Source organism: Podarcis cretensis, assembly GCF_951804945.1.
Source record: "Podarcis cretensis genome assembly, chromosome: 8".
NCBI lineage: Eukaryota > Metazoa > Chordata > Lepidosauria > Squamata > Lacertidae > Podarcis > Podarcis cretensis.
The window spans coordinates 60,432,425-60,452,827 of record NC_137177.1 but is presented as its reverse complement, the minus strand read 5'-3'; positions in this window follow the sequence as shown (position 1 = coordinate 60,452,827).

Genomic DNA, 20,403 nt, shown 5'->3' with positions numbered 1-20,403 from the left:
GGGGATGGGTTGCAGAGAAGTCCAGTTGCACCAGGAAATGATCTGACCATGGCACTTCTTTCGTTTCGCTTTTAGTTAGTGTCAGATCACCAACATCCATAGAGGTAAACACCAGGTCCAAGGCATGTCCGCGGCTATGGGTTGGGCCAGACTTATTCAGGGACAGCCCCATGGAGGCCATGCTTTCCACGAAGTCCCGAGCCGCCCCTTGTAAGGTCGTGTCGGCATGGATGTTAAAATCCCCTAGGACAACCAAGCTGGGTGTCTCCAGGAGAACATCCGCCACGACCTGAAGCAGCTCGGGCAGGGAATCCTTGGTGCAGCAGGGAGGTCGGTACACCAAAAGGAATCCTGTACTGCCCCTATTGCCCAACTTCCAGAACATGCCAGAACTGGGTCTTCCCAATAGGACGCCTGGTGCAAACTAATGACTTTCTAAAAATCACTGCAACCCCCCCTCCCCGCCCACATGACCTGGGTTGCTGTGCGTAAGAGAAACCTGGTGGACAAGCAGCGGCAAGGACAGGCCCATCTGCTTCATCCAACCAAGTCTCTGTTACACATGCCAGGTCAAGTCCTCCATCCATGATCAAGTCATGGATGGCAGTGGTCTTATGAATCATTGACCTGGCATTGCACAGCAGCACCTTCAGGTCATGTGGGTATCCCTTGCTGATTCTAGTATCCATCCGGTCAGGACCAGACCCGGAGGCAGGAATAGTCCTCAGATAACGACTAAACCTGCCCCCTCTGTAATGACATGGTCTAGTCTTAGCGTAACTCCTCCTCCTACCCGTGATCACTGAGATCTGTTGTCCCAGTGCATCTCCCCCTGTGGAACATGCCCCAGCCATTTTGTGGGCTGGGGCCCACTCCCCGGCAGCCCTGACCCCTCCCCCTAAGAACAAAATAACACCGTAAACAAACAAACAAAACCAATAAAACAATACAACAAAAAATGTAAAAATTACAAAAACATCAAAATAAAAAAATAATTCCCCAAGCCCAACCAAACATCCATCCCACCCCCACCCCCCACATACAAAAAATCCAAAAGAAATTTTTTAAAAACATTTTAAAAACACTCTGTGCCCCTCTTGCAGTAACAACTGTCCTAGTGAGGCCTGTCAGGCCCCGCCCTGGGCCAGATGGTAAGTGGCAAAAGCAGGGCCCTCAAGCACTCACTCAGGGGAGTCCTCCTGGGCAGCAGGCAGCAAGCACCACGCAGTCCTTGTGAGGCTTCAGGCCCCGCCCCAGGCCAGATGGTAAGTGGCAAAAGCAGGGCCCTCAAGCACTCACTCAGGGGAGTCCTCCTGGGCAGCAGGCAGCAAGCACCACGCAGTCCTTATGAGGCTTCAGGCCCCGCCCCAGGCCAGATGGTAAGTGGCAAAAGCAGGGCCCTCAAGCACTCACTCAGGGGAGTCCTCCTGGGCAGCAGGCAGCAAGCACCACGCAGTCCTTATGAGGCTTCAGGCCCCGCCCCAGGCCAGATGGTAAGTGGCAAAAGCAGGGCCCTCAAGCACTCACTCAGGGGAGTCCTCCTGGGCAGCAGGCAGCAAGCAGCACGCAGTCCTTGTGAGGCTTCAGGCCCCGCCCCAGGCCCCAGATGACAAAAAACTCCTCTCAGCCTTGCTGATGTGGTGCAAAGCAAAGCAAAGCAAAGCAAAGCAAAGCAAAGCAAAGCAAAGCAATATATTTGGCACTTGCTTGGCTGCAGGAGTTTCTGGAAGGAGGCATACAAGATGCCATCCAACTGCCTTAGGGATCCATTGGCTACCCTCACCTGGTTTAGCCAGCCAGTCAAAGCTGTTCCTGGCATGTGTCTGCTGTTGCATGCTGACAGCTTCTGGGAGCCACAGGTGAGAACTGAGTACGGCGATGTGGGCAAGGGGAGACACAAACTACCCAAAAGGAGCATGGTATGTCCACCTACCAAAGATACTGCCCCTTCCTTAACAGTGTTGGATTGTGTGGGTTTGTGTACCTATATAGGGATGTGGCATTTCAGTTTATTGAAAGCCATATTGAAGATCAACCAACATTTATTACAAATAATAATAATAATAATAATAATAATAATAATAATAAGTAAAATCATGAGTAAATATAAATGCAATTGTCTTCACAACCTTTTGACATTTGTTTCCTAAGGGGTCGTTTTCCCATGTCAGTTTCCCATGTGCCCCCACTCACTTGGCTCTTGCCCTCCTGATATAATGTGAGCAGCTAGTTTTCAAAACACTGTGGACCATAGATGGGGAACCGGTGGCTTTTCAGGGGTTCTTGGGCTTCCAACTCCCCATATCCCCAACTGTCATGGCTAATGGTCTGGAATGATAGGAGACATGGCCAGCAGCATGTGAGAGGGTCAAAGACCCCTTCCCTTGCCCTAGTTAACCAGTAAAATTGAAGAGTAGCTATCTAATTCAATGACAATCTTCAGTGTCCTTGTCCTTCCACTCCCTGCTTTTAGAGGAGGGGGAAAAATTCAAAGAGGGTAAATATTGTAGCCAATTAGTGAAAATGTTATAGTGGATGTATTTGAAGCGTGATGGGCTCATTAAGCATTAAAACTCCCTGACATTTTCTGCATGTAGTGAGAAATGGTTATTTTCTGTTTGCCTTTTATATTTCTGCATCTTTTCTTTATCTTTGCCATGTTTTAGCAGCTTCCATTGAAAGTATTTTAGATTTTATTTTTTCTTACAAAGTCAGTACTAATTTCCTTCTTCTACATCTTATTATTTCCCACCACCACCTCCCACTTTGGGACATGCCCCTCTTTTCAATTGCATTGTCTCCTTCCAGAGTTAATACTCACTTAAAAAAAATTAAAATATTTTGCCAAAAGGCGATGGGCTAATGTAACTTGTCATTTCCATTTGATGAAAATGCCATCATTACTGATCCATAAGTTGTGTTGGGAGTCAGCAGAGAAGAGGAAAGGAGGCCAAGAATATTATTAATATCTGAAATGTTTTCAGTTCAACAGGAAAAAAAAATGAACAGGAAAAAAGGAAAAAAAGAAAAGCAGAAACATGAAAGGAGAAGCAGAGAATAACCCGCTTAATCAGCCCAATGGCCCTTCTAATCCAGCATCCTGTTATCACAGTGACCACCCAGATGGTGAGCCAGGGGCTGCCCTGACCTTAAGTGGCCCTAGGAAGGCCCGCCCCTGCCGCCAGCCAATTGGCTGGCGCCACAGGGTATGCTAATTGGGTGAATCCCTGTCTCCTGCGAGGCTGACGCCAGCCTCGCAGAGTGTGGGCGGGGTCGTGATCCCACAACCCCCCCTCCTCCTGAAGGTCGGAAGGGGCATTATCACTGTGACCACCCAGATGCTTGTGGGAAACCTGCAAGCGGGACTCGAGCACAAGAGCCTTCTCCTCACCTGCGGTTTTCAGCAACTGGTGTTCAGAAGCACTGCTACTTCTGAACATGGAGGCAGAGCATAGCCATCATGGCTAGAAAAATAATCATACATAAGCTTCACTAGCATGGATTTTTTTTGCAGCATTTGACTTGGGTACACTAGTAACACAGAGCAGTTAAAGGTAAAGGACCCCTGGACGGTTAAGTCCAGTCAAAGGCGACTATGGGGTTGTGGTGCTCATCTTGCTTCAGGCCGAGGGAGCCAGCATTTGTCCACAGACAGCTTTCTGGGTCATGTAGCAGCTTGACTAAACAGCTTCTGGTGCAACAGAACACCGTGACAGAAACCAGAGTGCATGGAAATGCTGTTTATCTTCCCGCCACAGCAGTACCAATCTATCTACTTGCACTTTGACGTGCTTTCGAACTGCTAGGTTGGCAGGAGCAGGGACCGAGCAACAGAAGCTCACCCTATCATGGTGATTCGAACCGCCGACCTTCCAATCAGCAAGCCCAAGAGGCTCAGTGGTTTAGACAATAGTGCCACCCACATCCAGAGCAGTTGCTGTCCAGCAAGGCTATTTTTTTTTTTTTTTGGCAACTGCCCCTTTATTGACAGTGTTGAACTTACATGGCATTTGGGGAAGGTGGTATTTGTTATTATTTTTGTTGTGTGTGTTACAATGATCTAACTCTTAATCTGACTGGGTTTGTAAACTGCATTTGTTATTTTCAAAGACTGGATTAACCTCATGCTAAAGCAAAAGTAAAAAAAACAAACTAAACACTTTTCATGCCAAGGACATCTCTTGGTTGAGCATCTGTTAGAACTCCATTGATCTCTTAACCCTAGTATCTATTTGTGGATTACTCTGGCTCTGCATAGAATCATAGAAATGTAGTGTCAGAATGGACCCAAAGAGTCATTTAGTCCAACCTCCTGCAATGCTGGAATCAAAGCTAAAGAATCCCCATCAGATGGCCACCCAACCTCTGTTTAAACACCTCCAATGAAGGAGAGCCCACCATGTTTTGAGGTCAACTTGTTCTACTGTTGAACAGCTCTTACTCCCAGAAAACTCTTCATAATTGCAAGTCAGAATCTCCTTGTCATTTGATTCTATTGGCTTGGGCCCTACCCTCTGAAGCAGCAGACAAGACAAGACAAGACCCTTTCAAAAGTTCCAGTGAAATAACCCAAATGAGGATTGGTATTTGGAAATAAACTCCACAGTTTTGTTCTACATTTTCTTCAATTGCTCCCCCCCCCCTTTCCACAAATACACTTCTCAGTTATACTCTCCGTGGGTTGCCTTCAGAAGGCTGTTTGTTGAAGGGGGGTGGTAGTGAAAAGGACACTACAAATCGCGCACTGAGGAGTTCCCTTCCCTTCCCTGTTTTAATGGGCTATTTTCAAGCACTGGACAGCATCTCAACGGTTGCTTTCATCTGTCATTCTGCTTAAGCGATCGTTCTCTAGGCCTTGATTAGCCTTGCTCTGGGCAAACCCATCGCTTTTGGATAGTACGAGGAAAAGCAGAAGCAGTCAGGCTTGCACAACAAGACCTTTCAGGCTGCTGCTCAATCTTACTTAGTCTAGTTGAGGCAGATATTGGTTTTTCCCTTTGCGGAAGCAATGATCACCAGCCCGGGTTGTCATAATATTTGCCAGAGACTGCATGCCATTAAAGAATGATTAACCATATTGATGCATGATGGTGGTTAGCACAATTCAGATTATTTTGTTTTTCTAGGCTATAGAAAAGACATGGCTGTGAGATATTGAAAGGTTCCTCATTCTTTACGGCAGAAAATGGACTGTGTTTTCAGGATTGTGGGTGTGAGTGCATGAGGGGTAGAGGGCAAAGATATATTGTTCCCCCTGAGCTGTGCTGTTGTCAGATGCAAAGTGGGGGAAAATGGCCATCTCCTTGAAGATAGCCTGGCAATGATTGGTAGGATGGGTTAATCTGTCAATTTCAGTTTCTCTTCCTTTCTTATTTTTTCAGTTTGGTTCTCCACACTTCCGCATCAGTTTATAATTCTTTTTTTTTTAAAAAAAGTCCTCATGGAAACTCAGCAAAATTCGGTGCGCCAAAATACAACACTGTGTAGTCCTAATATACACACTATTTTTATGCAATTTTCCATAATATGCACATTTCTGCAAAGCAATTTCCCCTAATTTCCATAATTTTGCAAAGCAAATTTGCCTAATATAATGCATTTGTATGCTATTATCATCCATCTATTCACATATCTATATCATCTATGCGTATACCTATTTCTAGCTAGTTAGATACCTGCACACTTTATCCTAGTATATGCATTTTGGTAGGCATTCACTGGAGAACTGCACACAAAATTCAGAGCAGTGCAACCCTTGAAGAGCGTTTTGGTCCACATATTGTTTAGGAAAGCGCAGCTTGGGGAGGCTTGCCTTTCAGTGTGAACGGAATTGATTCCCCCCCCCACCTTCCCCATTAATGGGTAACAAAAGATGCGATATTAAACTGCTCCAAGGCTGAGCTAAAGATGGCATGGGGGAGGGTCTGCAAGAAGGACAGACAAAAGAAAGTACTTCAGCACACAGCACACAGCTAAACTGTGAAATTTGCTCCCACAATAAGCAGTGATGACCACCAGCACAGATGACTTCAAATGATGATTAGACAGATTCATGGAGGAGAAGGCTATCAATGGCTACTAGTCCTGATGGTTATGCACTTCTTCCACTGTTGGAGGCAGGGATGCTTCTGAATACCAGTTGCTGGAAGCCACAGGAGGGGAGAGTGCTGGAGTGCTTCTTCCCATACACATCTGGTTGGCCACTGTGAGAACACCCAATGCTGGACTAGTTGGGTCATTGGCCTGGTCCAGCAGGCTCTTATGTTCTTATTTTCTTCATAAGTAAATGCAGATGTGCGGTAGAGACAAAAAATACTGTTTCTTTCTCTGAGTCTCATTTTCGCCATATTCAGTTCTGTTCACCCTCATTTCTGCATCAGTTTGCACTTTATATTTTAAAGCCCGAACAAAAGTTCTTACACATTTTCATGTATTTTTTACCTGATGCACATGTTTTTGCAAGCAGCTTCCCGAAATATAGTCATGTCTTCAAAACTGATATACTCATTTTTGTGCATGTGTTTTGCTTGGAGAACATATCAAAATTAAAAGGTGTGCCAATTTCATGCCAAGAGAGCTGTTTCAGTTTATGTATTGGGCTCTATCTGCACTCTACTTTTATAGCAATATCATACCACTGTATGATAGAATTCTTCCAAAGAATTCTGGGACCTGTAGATTGTTAAGGGTCCTGAGAGTTGTTAAAAAGGGTAAAGGGACCCTTGACCATTAGGTCCAGTCGTGACCAACTCTGGGGTTGCGACACTCATCTCGCTTTATTGGCCGAGGGAGCCGGTGTAGAGCTTCCGGGTCATGTGGCCAGCATGACTAAGCCGCTTCTGGTGAACCAGAGCAGAGCACGAAAACGCCGTTTACCTTTCTGCCAGAGCGGTACCTATTTATCTACTTGCACTTTTATGTGGTTTCGAACTGCTAGGTTGGCAGGAGCTGAGAGCTGTTAGACAACTGCTATTTCCCTCTCAGAGTTCCCTTTTGTGTTGATTAATTGTTAATCTACTTTGAAAATTGTAGCTCTGTGGTCAGCAGGGAAAAGTCTCCTAACAAGTAGCTTGGATTGGGATCATGATGCTTAGAGATTTTCTATTTTTGCTGTTTTTAATTGCTGCAGCTCAAACTCACAGACGTGCCCTGAAGAAGTATGTGTATGTGGAAATTAGGGCTGTCACCCAATTAGAGAAATTAGTTTTAGCAGATTAATCAAGTGAGTTTGAGTCAATTGATTAAACCTACTATATTTGCATATGGAAATGTTTCAAAGAGTAAAATCTCGCATTAGAATTTTTTACGATTACACTTGCATATGCTACAGCAGACACCACCATAGAAGGGACATTCTTTCATCTCTCTCGTATGGGAGGGAATCCTTCTTTTAATACAGCCTTTGCAAGCTGTTGTTATAGGTACACTCCGGAAAATAAATCAGGGACACTATTCTGGGTGATTCTCATGTTTGAAACACTTGGGAGAGAGGCCTTGGATCAGTGATAGATTGGGATGGGCACATTCATCAGTTTCAATATCTCATTTTCCCTATCTTCAGTTCTTTACATTACCACACCAAGTTTGCATTTTTATTTTTAAAGGTTCTTCTGAAAACGTGTCAGCATTTTTGTGTGGATTTGTCCTGCGAAAGACATTTTGATATGCAATTTTGCCTAATAAACACATTTTTGCAATGTGTGCATGTTGTTTGCATGTTGTTTCAGAAAGTCAGATTAAGTAAATTTGCATTTAAATGTAAACGGAATATTTTTTTTTCCTCCATGCCTAGAGGTAGAGCCTCTGCTTTGCATGCAAGAAGTCCCTGGTTTAATCCCTGGCATCTCCAAGCAGGGCTGCGAAATACCCCAGTCTAAAACCCGAGAGACCTGCGGTGCTGCCAGACAGTGTGGGCAACACTGAGTAAGGTGGACCAATGAGCTGACGCAGTACAAGACAGCCTCCTATTGTTCCTATGAAAATCTAAGCTCATTAGGACTAAACATTACAGCCTGAATTAAAGCACACTGAACATCTGCTTGCTACAAAATGATGTCTTTAGGCAACCTGTGGTTTGAGTTTTTGCCTTCTGAAAAAGGGTTTTCAGGGATGAATGGAGCATATGAAGCCTACTCTGTTTTTGTCTATTTCGACAGTTCACAAAGCCTAGAGCATGGAATTTGAAAGGGAGCTCTTGCTGCAGCAGTGAAGAAGCTTAGATTGGGTCTCTGCCCATTCCTGGCTCTTAGCCCTACCCAGATCCAGGCAGGTGCTTACACGTACAGACCCTCCAAGTATTCCTATTTTCCAGGGACAGTCCTGGATTCATAGAAGCTATCCTGGTTTATGATTTGATTCCAGAATGTCCCACTTTTCCTTAGGGTGTCCCTATTTTCACCAGAGAAATGTTGGAGGGTATGGAGTTATGCGACCCCTGAACCAAGGAGATAAGGAACTATACAACCTCTAGAGGACATCTGAAGGAAGCCCTGTATAGTTTTGTTGTTTTTATATATGTTGGACGCTAGCCAGAGTGGCTGGGGCAACCCAGTCAGATGGGTGGGGCAATAGTAATCATCACAATAATAATCATCACAATCATCACCATCATGGAATAGGATGTCCCTATTTTCATCGGAGAAATTTGGGAGGGTGTACATATATCCCCCCCCCCCCCGCTATCAGACTCACGGGGAACCAAGTTGGCAATAAATTTTACCTTTGTACAGTAGGGTTGTTTCTATATGTGTTCCTCTCCATCCTCCATCCAGATATGCCGGAATCATGATCAGAGTTCCAGGACACATTCCAGCCGGGCAAAAACACCCAAGGAGGTGTGTGAATCATGGCCAGCAAAGGGCGTGACCTCAGAAGAATCCCAAGTGAGGCAGACAGAGAGGCTTAGGGGGCTGCATCTGACCTATAGGCCTGAGTTTTCCCATCCCTGATTCAGTAGAATTACAAACAAGTGTCTGTGTTTGTGTGTGTGCACGCACGCACACAAACACACACACACACACTCCAGCCAAATATCCCAGCAGACAAATAAGTTGAAATATGCTAGTGCCATTTGCATAGTGGGGCTCTCAAAGCACAAAGTGGCATCTCCGCTTTTTAATGTGTGACACCTGCCACCATCTATCTCCAGCCACCTTCCTCTTGAAAATGCCTATTCACTGGAAAGGAAGGAAAGGTCAGCAGTCTCCCATTGTCTGACAATAACATGGATTTCCTGAGATTGGCAACTGGCAGCATCTTGCGGGGGGGAGACGTGCCAGCCTGGACGGATCGGCTTGCATAGATCAGCATTTCATTACAAAAATAGCAAATGACTCTGATCTTATTACCTAGCTTTTTCAGGTCAAGGTGGAAGGAGCTTGGCAGATAAGGATGCTGATGAGTTTGGGAGGGGAAGGAAGCAGAGAGCAATGAGGATGACTGACTGTCAAGCCAGGTGCAGATAGAAGCAACTTGGGAAGATTCACCTTTGTTTCACTTTGGGCTGTTTTGCATAGGAACATAAGAAGAGCGTTGCTGGATGGGCCCACAGCCCATCTAGTCCAGCACCCTGTTCTTACAGTGGCTGAGCAGAAGCTTGTGGGAAACCTGCAGGCAGGACCCGAGCACAAGAGCCCTCTCCGCTCCTGCAGTTTCCAGCAAAAGCATTCCGAAGCATTGCTGGCTCCAACTGTGGAGCCATCATGACTAGTAGCTGTTGAAAGATAGCCTTATCCTCCATGAATTTGTCTTATCCTTGTTGAAAGCCATGTAGGTTGGTGGCCATTACTGCTGCATAAACCAGCCAGTTCCATCGTTTATGCACCACAGGGAGAAGTACTTTCTTTTATCTGTCCCGAATCTTTCAACATTCAGCTGGGAATTGTAACTCTACGAGGGGTAAACTACATTGCCCAGAATTCTTTGAGAGAAATAATATGTTTCAAATGTGTTTGAAAGGTCTCAAAAAGAGAGACAGAGACAGAGTGATTGCCCCCCAAGCTTACCAAGTGAGCTTTATGGACAAGTGGAATTTGAACCCTTGATCTCCCCATTATGCTAACCACCCCGGCTTTCCCCCTGGCTTTCTACTGGATAGCAGGAGAAAGATCTGCTTACAATCAGAGACTTTCACTTTGTGTTTCAAGAGAGACAAAAGAAGCTGCTTCGCACATTGTTGTTGTTTAGTCGTGTCCGACTCTTCGTGACCCCATGGACCAGAGCACGCCAGGCACGCCTGTCTTTCACTGCCTCCCGCAGTTTAGTCAAACTCATGTTAGTAGCTTCGAAAACACTGTCCAACCATCTCATCCTCTGTCGTCCCCTTCTCCTTGTGCCCTCAGTCTTTCCCAACAACAGGGTCTTTTCCAGGGAGTCCTCTCTTCTCATGAGGTGGCCAAAGTATTGGAGCCTCAGCTTCAGGATCTGTCCTTCCAGTGAGCACTCAGGGCTGATTTCCTTCAGAATGGATAGGTTTGATCTTCTTGCAGTCCATGGGACTCTCAAGAGTCTCCTCCAGCACTATAATTCAAAAGCATCAATTCTTCGGCGATCAGCCTTCTTGATGGTCCAGCTCTCACTTCCATACATCACTACTGGGAAAACCATAGCTTTAACTATAAGGACCTTTGTTGGCAAGGTGATGTCTCTGTTTTTTAAGATGCTGTCTAGGTTTGTCATTGCACATAGCATAGTCTAATTATGGAATCTGCTCCTGCGAGATGTAGCTATTGCCACCAACTTGGATGGCGTTAAAAGAAGATTAGACACATCCACGGAGGTCAAGGCTATCAAAAGCTTCTAACCGGGATGGCTATATTCTACCTCCACTGATACAGAAAGTGCATACCACTAAATGCTAATTGGGAGAGTTGGTGTTGTGCTTGTGTCCTGCTTGGGGGCTTCTCATTGAGGCACCTGGTTGGCCACTGTGAGAACAGGATGCTGGACTAGATGGGCCACTGGCCTGATCCTGTAAGACATTTCTTATGTTCTTAGTAAAAACAACAACCCGGCAACACTCTGATCAGACGGATGTCTAACCTTTACTGAAAAACACATGTATTTAATTCCAAGAACAATATTTTGCATTATAATGATACCTTTTGTTTTCCTTTTTAAAAAAATTATAAAAAAGGCCAAGAGAAAGATGAGCCTCTCTCTGCAAGACGACTTAGCTTGTCACTGAGCTCCCAGATAACAAGCATATATTGTTCAGGAAAAATTAAAAAAAATATTACAGTTTTATCTACTTGTACTGTTCAATAAAACATTAGTATCTCAGCATTTTTATTTAACAATAGGCAACCTTAGGCCAGTAATTATGCAACAATTATAATCATAAAAAACCTATCTCCCCTGCTGCTCACCTAGAAACAGGAATATATTAAACTGGGACTACCATCGGAAAAAAGGCAAGCCACAAACTATGCTCATTTTTAATGCCCCTGCAGTGCACCATGGGAAACTAATAATTCACCGTCTAATTAGTATCCCTTCTGCCACTGTTGGCACAGGGACAGACAAAGAGGTATCCGCTTCATTACAAACTTGCCTCAGTAATCTTTAAATGTCTTTCTTCTCTGCAGGTTGAATGCACAGATCAGGGGCAAATAGGATGCACAATTAAAGAAGCTTTGCTCAGGTTGCTGGTCTGATCGTGCATTCTTAGCCCTAATGAGTATGCTAGGGAGAGACTGGGAAGGAGGCTGGGGAGGGGGGCATCTAAATGCACTGTGTCTTCTTCTTGGCTATGTGATAAGTCTTGCTTGTTGTCCTTCACTAACTTCTGCAGCTACCAGGAAGAAAGAAAAAGTGGAAGTGCTGGAAGGACGTGGAAGCTCAAGGCGCTGCAAGGAGGGCTGGGCATTTGGTAAACGGTAAAGAAGAGACTAAGCAGGAAGAACACGCTCTGGTCCTTTTCAAACCATTGCCTCTGCAGGGCCTTCCAGAGGTTCTGGACCACAACTCCCATCAGCTCCAGCCAGCATTGCCAACGGTCAAGGTGGATGGGAGTTGCAGTCCAACATCTAGAGCAGGCATAGGCAAACTCGGCCCTCCAGATATTCTGAGACTACAATTTCCACCATCCCTGACCACTGGTCCGGTTAGGTAGGGATGATGGGAATTGTAGTCCCAAAACATTTGGAGGGCCGAGTTTGCCTATGCCTGATCTAGAGGACTCAGGTTGAGAGGAGGCTGGTTTAGAGGAGCATCCCTAGGGCCATTCTGTTTTATCCTTATGACAACTCTGTAAAGGATGTTGAGAGAGAAGCCAAATGTTAGTTAGTTAGTTTAATGTATTTTTATTAAAGATTTTCTTGGTCTACAAAAGTATGTGCAAACTCTCTCTCTCTTTTTTCAAGTAACATTTTTTACAGATCAGTTTTGTTTGTTGAGACATTAGGAAGAAAAGGGGGAGAGCGGTGGAGGGGGGAGAGGTGAGTGGGGGTGGGGTCAGGTGGCGATGTTTCTATTTTACTTAATATATGTGGAGTTTTGTGTCAGCGTCGCTTGTACAGGTTCTTTGCTATTCACTTGTGTTCCTTTGGTAGTGAGAGAGGTTGGGGTTGGTCTAGGGTGTGGTTGTTCATTTGTGATTGGCTGTGGTGATCTTTGTTTTCATGTGTGAGTTTTCATGTTTGGGTCAGATGAGCCATATTGATTTGTATGCTGTTGGTGGATTTTTGTCATTGTCTTGTTGGGCTGTGTATGTGAAGAAGGGGAGCCATACCAGGGTGAAGGCGTCTTCTTCTATTTGTCCCTGTGTCAGTTTTAGTTTATTGGTTAATTTTTCTAGTAAGGTTGTTTCCCATACTATTTGGTACCATTGGTCCATGCTTACTCCTGACAAGTCTCTCCAGTGTCTAGCTATTATGCTTCTGTGATTTCTAATACGTGCTTAGTTATTTTACATATTTCTCATATAGCTGTTGTCCAGGAGCCAAATGTTAGTTGAAGAGCTATTAGGCCAGGGCTGGTATCTGCCCTGCCCTATCCCCTGGTTCTGGCCCAATCAAGTGCTATGCTCAACTATGTGGCAGACTCTCAGCAGTGAAGTCATCATCAGTGGACACTATTAGATCAGACTCATTTGGAAAGAGGAAGGAATTCTGGAGGATCAGTGGGGGAGGAACATAGGGCAAGAGGAGAAACACAGGGCATGAAGGAACAGGAATATTTCCTTCTCTTCTGGAGGAACAAAGCCCACAGCTTGTGGGAATTCCGGTCCTATGCTAATGCTCTTAGCAGCTGTTCAGGATGGTAGTGACCACCTAGCAAGGCTGGAAGGGTGCTGGGAATGAGACCTATTTTTTGCCTGGTCCTATGGCTAGGCATAAGGCAGGTGGACATGGTTTGGGGGAAACAACCTCACCGGCCAAATAAATAGGTCTGCTGAGCCAAACCTGGCCTGTGGACCAGAGGTTTCCTATCCCTGAAGTAAAGCATCTGGCTGATGCTAGAGAGTGGAATGGCACTTTCATTTTTTTAAAAAAAGTTTAAAGGGGGAACATAGCTCAGCTGCCTCATCCACTATGGGGGGACCATAATTTTTCCAGAACTAAAGTTCTTAAGCTGGTCATGCTTTTCATGACACTCCACAATTTTGGGGTACAGTTTCTTTTTGTTTCTCCATGAATGGCCAGAAATAAGTTGACTGAAATATCAACCTAGCATAAGTATTTACACCTATTCTCCACCAAAGTCACATTAGAAGCAGCATGTTCTTAGTTAAAAAAAGATTTCAGAGGAAAGCGGCACTGATTAAGAGTTATCTCCTTCTTTTCCTTTCTTGCCATGAATAGCAGCGAGCAGTGGAATTATGATGACAATCAATGGATCGGAATTCAGAATTGCTTATAAAGAAATTTGTATTGATTCGGCACTCATTACACATTGCTGTTTTGATCACCTTACATTATTTAATTTTCAGCTCTAACTCTTGTAGAATGATGAGTTTTGCACAAATTAATCATCAAGATCAAATTAACATTGATTGTGTTTTGAATTCCAGAGAAACTCTTCCTAAATTTCTTTGCAGTCTTTCATTATGGTGAAAGACAAAAAGTTAATAGACTGTGTCATTCCGGAAGACATGATAAGTTTCCCTCCCTCTTCCAGTGTGTAACTGCAGCTCAGCTTGTCAGACTGGAATTAGCCCAGTGAAACCAATCATTTTGTTCCACTGTGTAAAACCCAGTGCATTCTCAAGGCTTGTTAAGACGGAGAGCGGATTGCTCAGTGTCTCTGATGAAGTTGTGCGCTTCCACTTAATAGTACTGAAAATTGCAGTGGTGAAGCAGCAGTGATCTCTTATGGCAGTGGCATCTTCAATCTATCATGAATCCTCCCCATCTTTAACTCCCACTGTTTCTGAATCTTGGTCATCTTGGCTTGGGCTGATGGGAGTTTTAGTCCAAAACATCTGGAGGGCACCGGGTTGTGGGAGACTGTGTTGGTGAGTTCAAATGGCAATTTAAAATTCATTTCTTCACTCTGGCATTCTGAAACTGATTTCCCCCTTCAGTATTTTTATGTGTATATACAGTATATCTATATCACATTTACTATATTCATATCTTGCCTTTCTTCCATCATGCACTTTGGGAGGTTTCCATGAGGTCTCTCATCTAGGCACTGACCAGACCTGGACCTGCTTAGCTTCAGCAAAGTAGCTGCATCATCTATCTTCAGACCATGCTTGGCTAACATTATAGGTGCCTCTCTGATGATGATCATGATAACAACATACAAACATAAGAAGGGCCTGCTGGATCAGGTCAATGGTCCATCTAGTCCAACCTCCTCTTCTCACAGTGGCCAACCAGATGCCTGGAGGAACCTGGCAAGAAGGATTTAAGCACAAGAGCCCTCTCCCCTCCTGTGGTTTCCAGCAACTGATATTCAGAAGCATTGCTGCCTTCAACCATGGAGGCAGAGTGTAGCCATCATGGCCCCTCCTATATGAAGGGTTTTTTTACCCACCTCCAATAATTTGTGCTATCCTCTTTTAAAGCCATCCAAGTTGTGGCCATCACTGTTTCCTGTGAGGGTGATTTCCATAGTTTAAACTATCTGCTGTGTGAAGATGCACTTTCTTTTATTGGTCCTGAATCTTCTGACATTCCGCTTCACTGGATGTCCATGAGTTCTAGTGTTATAAAAGTAAGTGTGTGTGTGTGTGTGTGTATGTGTGTGTGACTTTTCTCTATCTAGTCTATCCACTGATGATATTTAACAACAACAACAACATTATTGTACTTCACCCTGCCTCCCAAAGGAGTCCAAAGTGTCAAACACGGAAGTGGTGAAATAATACTATTGAAAATAAAATAGATATATTATTAAAAACAATTAAATGTATTTAACAATTAAATATATGTTAAATATATCTAAAACAATCAGAAGATCTAAAAGCATTAAGATAATCTAATAACATGTAAAGGATGTAAAAGAAGTTACAAACCTCCACAGGTTGTAATTTCAAGGTTGCTTTGGCGAACAGGAATGTTTTTAAATTCTTTTTGGAAGTTAATGATGAGGGAGGCTGATGAAATTCATTGAGGAGGACACCCCCCCCCCACTTCCTAAAGTGTGCTTATACTCACAACCTGTGTTGCTAATATGGCACACTGGGTGCATTGTATTCTGACACATCTCTACATGCCTTTGTGCAATTGTACCATCATATACTTTATGTCTTTCTCTTTTGGACACCTATCCATTATGGACTAAATGTTCTCTCAAGACATTCAGCTGAAATTGCATTGGGAAAGTTCCATTCTAACTGCACACAGAGAAATAAAAGACCACCGACACCGAAAGTGACACCCACTCAAGTACATAAAAGCCCAGAAAAGCTTCATGTAAGGCACATCAGTTGGATCTCCTTAATACCTTTCTTTATTGGAAAGTGCAGTTCAACTTGTCAGGCTTTGTCCATCACATGAAGTTGCCCCCGCTGTAAACAACAGACGCACTAATGCAATACATGTCCTCATTAGCTTCCAAACTGTTACTCTTGATAAAGAAGTGAAATGCAGCTGTAAGAGTTGCAGATGAAAGCTTAGTTTTCCATCTGAAATTTTACTCTTTTATATACAAAAAAACCATTGGTTTTAAAACAGGTATTTTAATTTATTGGCATGTTGGGTTTTTATTATAATTTGAAATATATGATTAGCTCTGCGCCAAAATTTCCACTCACTTTTGCCCTACCTTTCTATGTCAATTAGTACAACAGCCCCCAATGCAATGTGTAGAAACAGGGTGCCTGCGTACAAACATAGGTTGCACCCTGTTCTGCTGGGGCTTGGGGTTCACAGGGAAAGTGGAAAGACATAGTCTTTTTTCAGGCAGGTCCAGGCAATACAGGTCAGGACCCTGGACAGCTCTCAGCGAGTCCTGCTGACTGAGCTATGAGAAATGTCTCAGGAAAGGGTCAGAGTCATCTGGAGGCTTAAAAATGCTGGTAGACTAGAGCAGTGTTTCCCAACCTTGGGCCTCCAGATGTTTTTGGCCTACAACTCCCATCATCCCTAGCTAGCAAGCCCAGTGGTCAGGGATGATGGGAATTGTAGTTCAAAAACAGCTGGAGGCCCAAGGTTGGGAAACACTGGACTAGAGCCTTCTTTTACAGTGACCTCCACCTTCCAGTGAAGGTGTTTGCAAACCTTGATGGGCGTAGAGCTATGATGTAAAGCCATGCTGCTTTGTGACTGTGGAGCAGAAAAAGCTACAAAGGAGTAATTCCTGTAGTGTGAGGCTGATGGGAGTGTACAGAGGAGAGTGCTGAGGGCTTTCCTGCCCCGCCAAGTGGGGTCATCTGTCATTTGTCCAAATATGAATCCTCTTCAAGGGAACACTTGGACTCACCTGTAGGGAACATTACACGGTGTGCCTGACAGATTAGCTATATAGTACAGTGGTACCTCGGGTTACATACACTTCAGGTTACATACGGTTCAGGTTACAGACTCTGCTAACCCAGAATTAGTACCTCGGGTTAAGAACTTTACTTCAGGATGAGAACAGAAATCGTGCAGCAGTGGTGCAGCAGCAGCAGGAGGCCCCATTAGCTAAAGTGGTGCTTCAGGTTAAGAACAGACCTCCAAAAAGAATTACCGTATTTTTCGCCCTATAGGACGCACTTTCCCCCCTCCAAAAATGAAGGGGAAATGTGTGTGCGTCCTATGGGGTGAATGCAGGCTTTCACTGAAGCCTGGAGAGCGAGGGGGGGGGGTCAGTGCGCACCAACCCCTCTCGCTCTCCAGGCTTCAGGAAGCTATCCGCTAGCCGTGGGAGACGCAGCTCTCCCACGGCTAGCGGAGAGCTTGCCGGCACCCAGAAGCTTGGGGCGCGCTGAGCTCAGCACACCCCAAGCTTCAGGCTTCGCGCAGCTCCCAGCCCCCCCACCTGGGGGGAAAATAATTTTTTTCCTTTATTTCCCCCCCAAAAAATTAGGTGCGTCCTATGGGCCGGTGCGTCCTATGGGGTGAAAAATATGGTAAGTACTTAACCCGAGGTACCACTGTATGTGCACAAGTGTTTTTCATCACGTGAAACAATTTATTGTTCTTTAATCCTTTGGGTTTACCTGCAAGGCCCTCCTTATTCCCCCCCCCCATCAAACTCATTGCACCTTTCTGTGTATGCTGTTCATGGATGAGCCCAAGGTATATAATACATTGTTGCAGCCTCCTTGGAATTATTGGCTGCATGGCAATGAACCATGAAGCCATGTGATCAAGATGCACATCACACCTGGAGAAGGATCCTTGGTGAGTTTTCACTGCTGAATTTACACCTTGCAATTAATGGCACTGTGCTTGCATATTTCTTTCTTAGACTTCACTAATTGTCAGGGAGCAACAAGAGAAGATATAAGATGGAAGCACTGATTAGAACCGTGGACAGCAGCAGGAGGATCGATAGAGGCATTTTTTAAAAGCACCTTAGGTGCTCCTGGATTTAAGAAGATACTTTGTTTTGGTTTTTCTGCTGTCTACTAGTTAGCACTGGGCTGATGTGAGAATCCTGGCATGAACAGGACCAGAGAGAGAGAGAGAGAGAGAGAGAGAGAGAGAGAGAGAGAATGTCCTCCAGAGTCTGAGCTGAGAAATCTATCCAGAGTAGAACTGGAATGAAGATGTCAGCAATCAAAGGGCAGAATGATATGGCTTGGGCCCAGGCTACTGGGAAGATTATAGCTCCACCTATGAACCCGCTCAGGTGCTAAGATCCTCAGGTGAGCACCTTCTTTTGGTCCCACCAACATCAGAGGCATGGTTGGAGGTGACACAGATGGAACCTTTTCAGTGACTGCTCTCATATTGCGGAATTCCCTCCCAAGCGAGTTGGACTGGCTCTCTCCTTATTTTCCTTCTGTCAGCAAGTCAAGACCTTTCTGTTCAAACAGGCCCTTGAAAAATAAGGTGCGGAGAATGCTGCCCGCTGGGCTGTTGTCAGGACAAACTGCATTTTTATTGCTGGTTCCCAATGTGTTTTTGATGTATTTTAATTATTGTTTTTAAACAGCCCAGAGAAAGGTTGGCAGGGACAGAGTCTGAATGCTACCCAGGGGAAAAGTTGGACTGACCCAAAGACATCTAGCGCTAGGTCAGAAGGAACCAATGCCTTGCTGGCAAGGCTGGGTGTCAGCAGAGGGAGGAACAGGCAGAATCATATGAGAGCGAATAGGGAAGCTAGAAGAGTCGGGGAAGTTCTGACTGATCAGAAGAGGCACCTAGAGCAAAGCCAAGGTGTCAGAGGTCCAGAAGCAGGAGGAACCAATGGGTTGTGTGGTTTGGGATGTGTATGTATGTACAGTGGTACCTCGGGTTAAGTACTTAATTAGTTTCGGAGGTCCATTCTTAACCTGAAACTGTTCTTAACCTGAAGCACCACTTTAGCTAATGGGGCCTTTTGCTGCTGCCACGCCGCTGGAGCACGATTTCTGTTCTCATCCTGAAGCAAAGTTCTTAACCCGAGGTATTATTTCTGGGTTAGCGGAGTCTGTAACCTGAAGCATATGTAACCCAAAGTACCACTGTATAAGGGGGAGGAGTTTCAAATGCAGGGCTGTGAGAATGTTTTTCATCTCCAGGGTGCCATTCCCTTTGGGACAGCCTTCTGGGGCTTCATGGTAATGTTGGGTGGGGCCAGAGGCAAAAGGGGGTGGAGCAACAAGTGTGACTTTTACCTTTGTAGACTGGCTTCTATAGCTGCTCATAGCCACCCTCTATCCACCCAGAGAACAAAAGGCATTATCTGAGTTCAAGGCCATATTGCAACCAGACACAAACACTCGAGGGTAAAAGGCAGCTTCCTATGTTTCCTGGATCACCAGTGAGTGAGGTAATGCTTGCTTACAAGGGAAAGAAAAAGAACAGAAGAAGAAAGTAAGGAACCAGCTTGGGAGGAAAGGCTGTTTTTCAGAGATGGGTTTGTGCCAAGGGATGCTAGTGAGATCTTGGATGCAACTCCTGAGTACAGGCCCTTCAGGTGGGCTTCATGATGTGAGATGGAGCCAGAATGTGAGTTAGAGTTGCAATTTCTCCCCCATTGTGTAGGCTTCCGATTCTGGGCACCACAGGACATGTCCTATGCTGCTTCTTTCTGTGTCCTGACTTGCGTCCTCTGGTGGGAGCTATCTGGATAATGCAATCCAATATGCTGCTGGCATACTCAGGGCCACTCCAACTGACCCATTTTGATGAGCATTTGCCCTGATTTGCTTACACAAAGCCAATGCGGAGGTTCATCCCCATCCAGTCGTTTCTTGGTAGATGATGGTTCCAATGCACGGCACTGATTGCAGATGCTTAAGGATGCTGCAATTCTTCAGAACAGGGCTGGGGGTGGGCTTTATCAGCTGAGGGCTACATTCCCTTCTGGGGGCCACATGCCAGAGGTGGGAGGGGCCAGCAGCAAAACTGGACAGAGCAATAAACGTGGCTTTTACCAGCTTCTTCCATTCATTCGTTCCCTGCAACACCCTACAAAGTCTCCTTCTCTCACAGTGTTAGAAGAAATTTGGAAAGGCTCACATGAAAAAGCTTCTCCCACAACTACACCAAGTTACGATTTTTGACTCTGTTCCATTTTAATGCTCAGGAAAAGACTAAATCTAAGAGCACTGTGCAGCTACAACAATAATTTAAGGGTGTAAAAAACACGGCATCTAACCCTACCCCCCGCCAACATGTTAATGGTTAATTGGCAAATTGGAGATCTGCACAAGGAAAGCAATTTTTATTAACCACCGGTAGTTTGGCCGGGGGGCCTATTTCTGGCTTCTGAGCACTCTAAATACGCATAAATTATTCAGCCTAAATGAGTTACACCCTCTTCTTACCATACCAAACTCCAAGCTACGCCACAGATCAGGGATCAGCAGCTGCATGA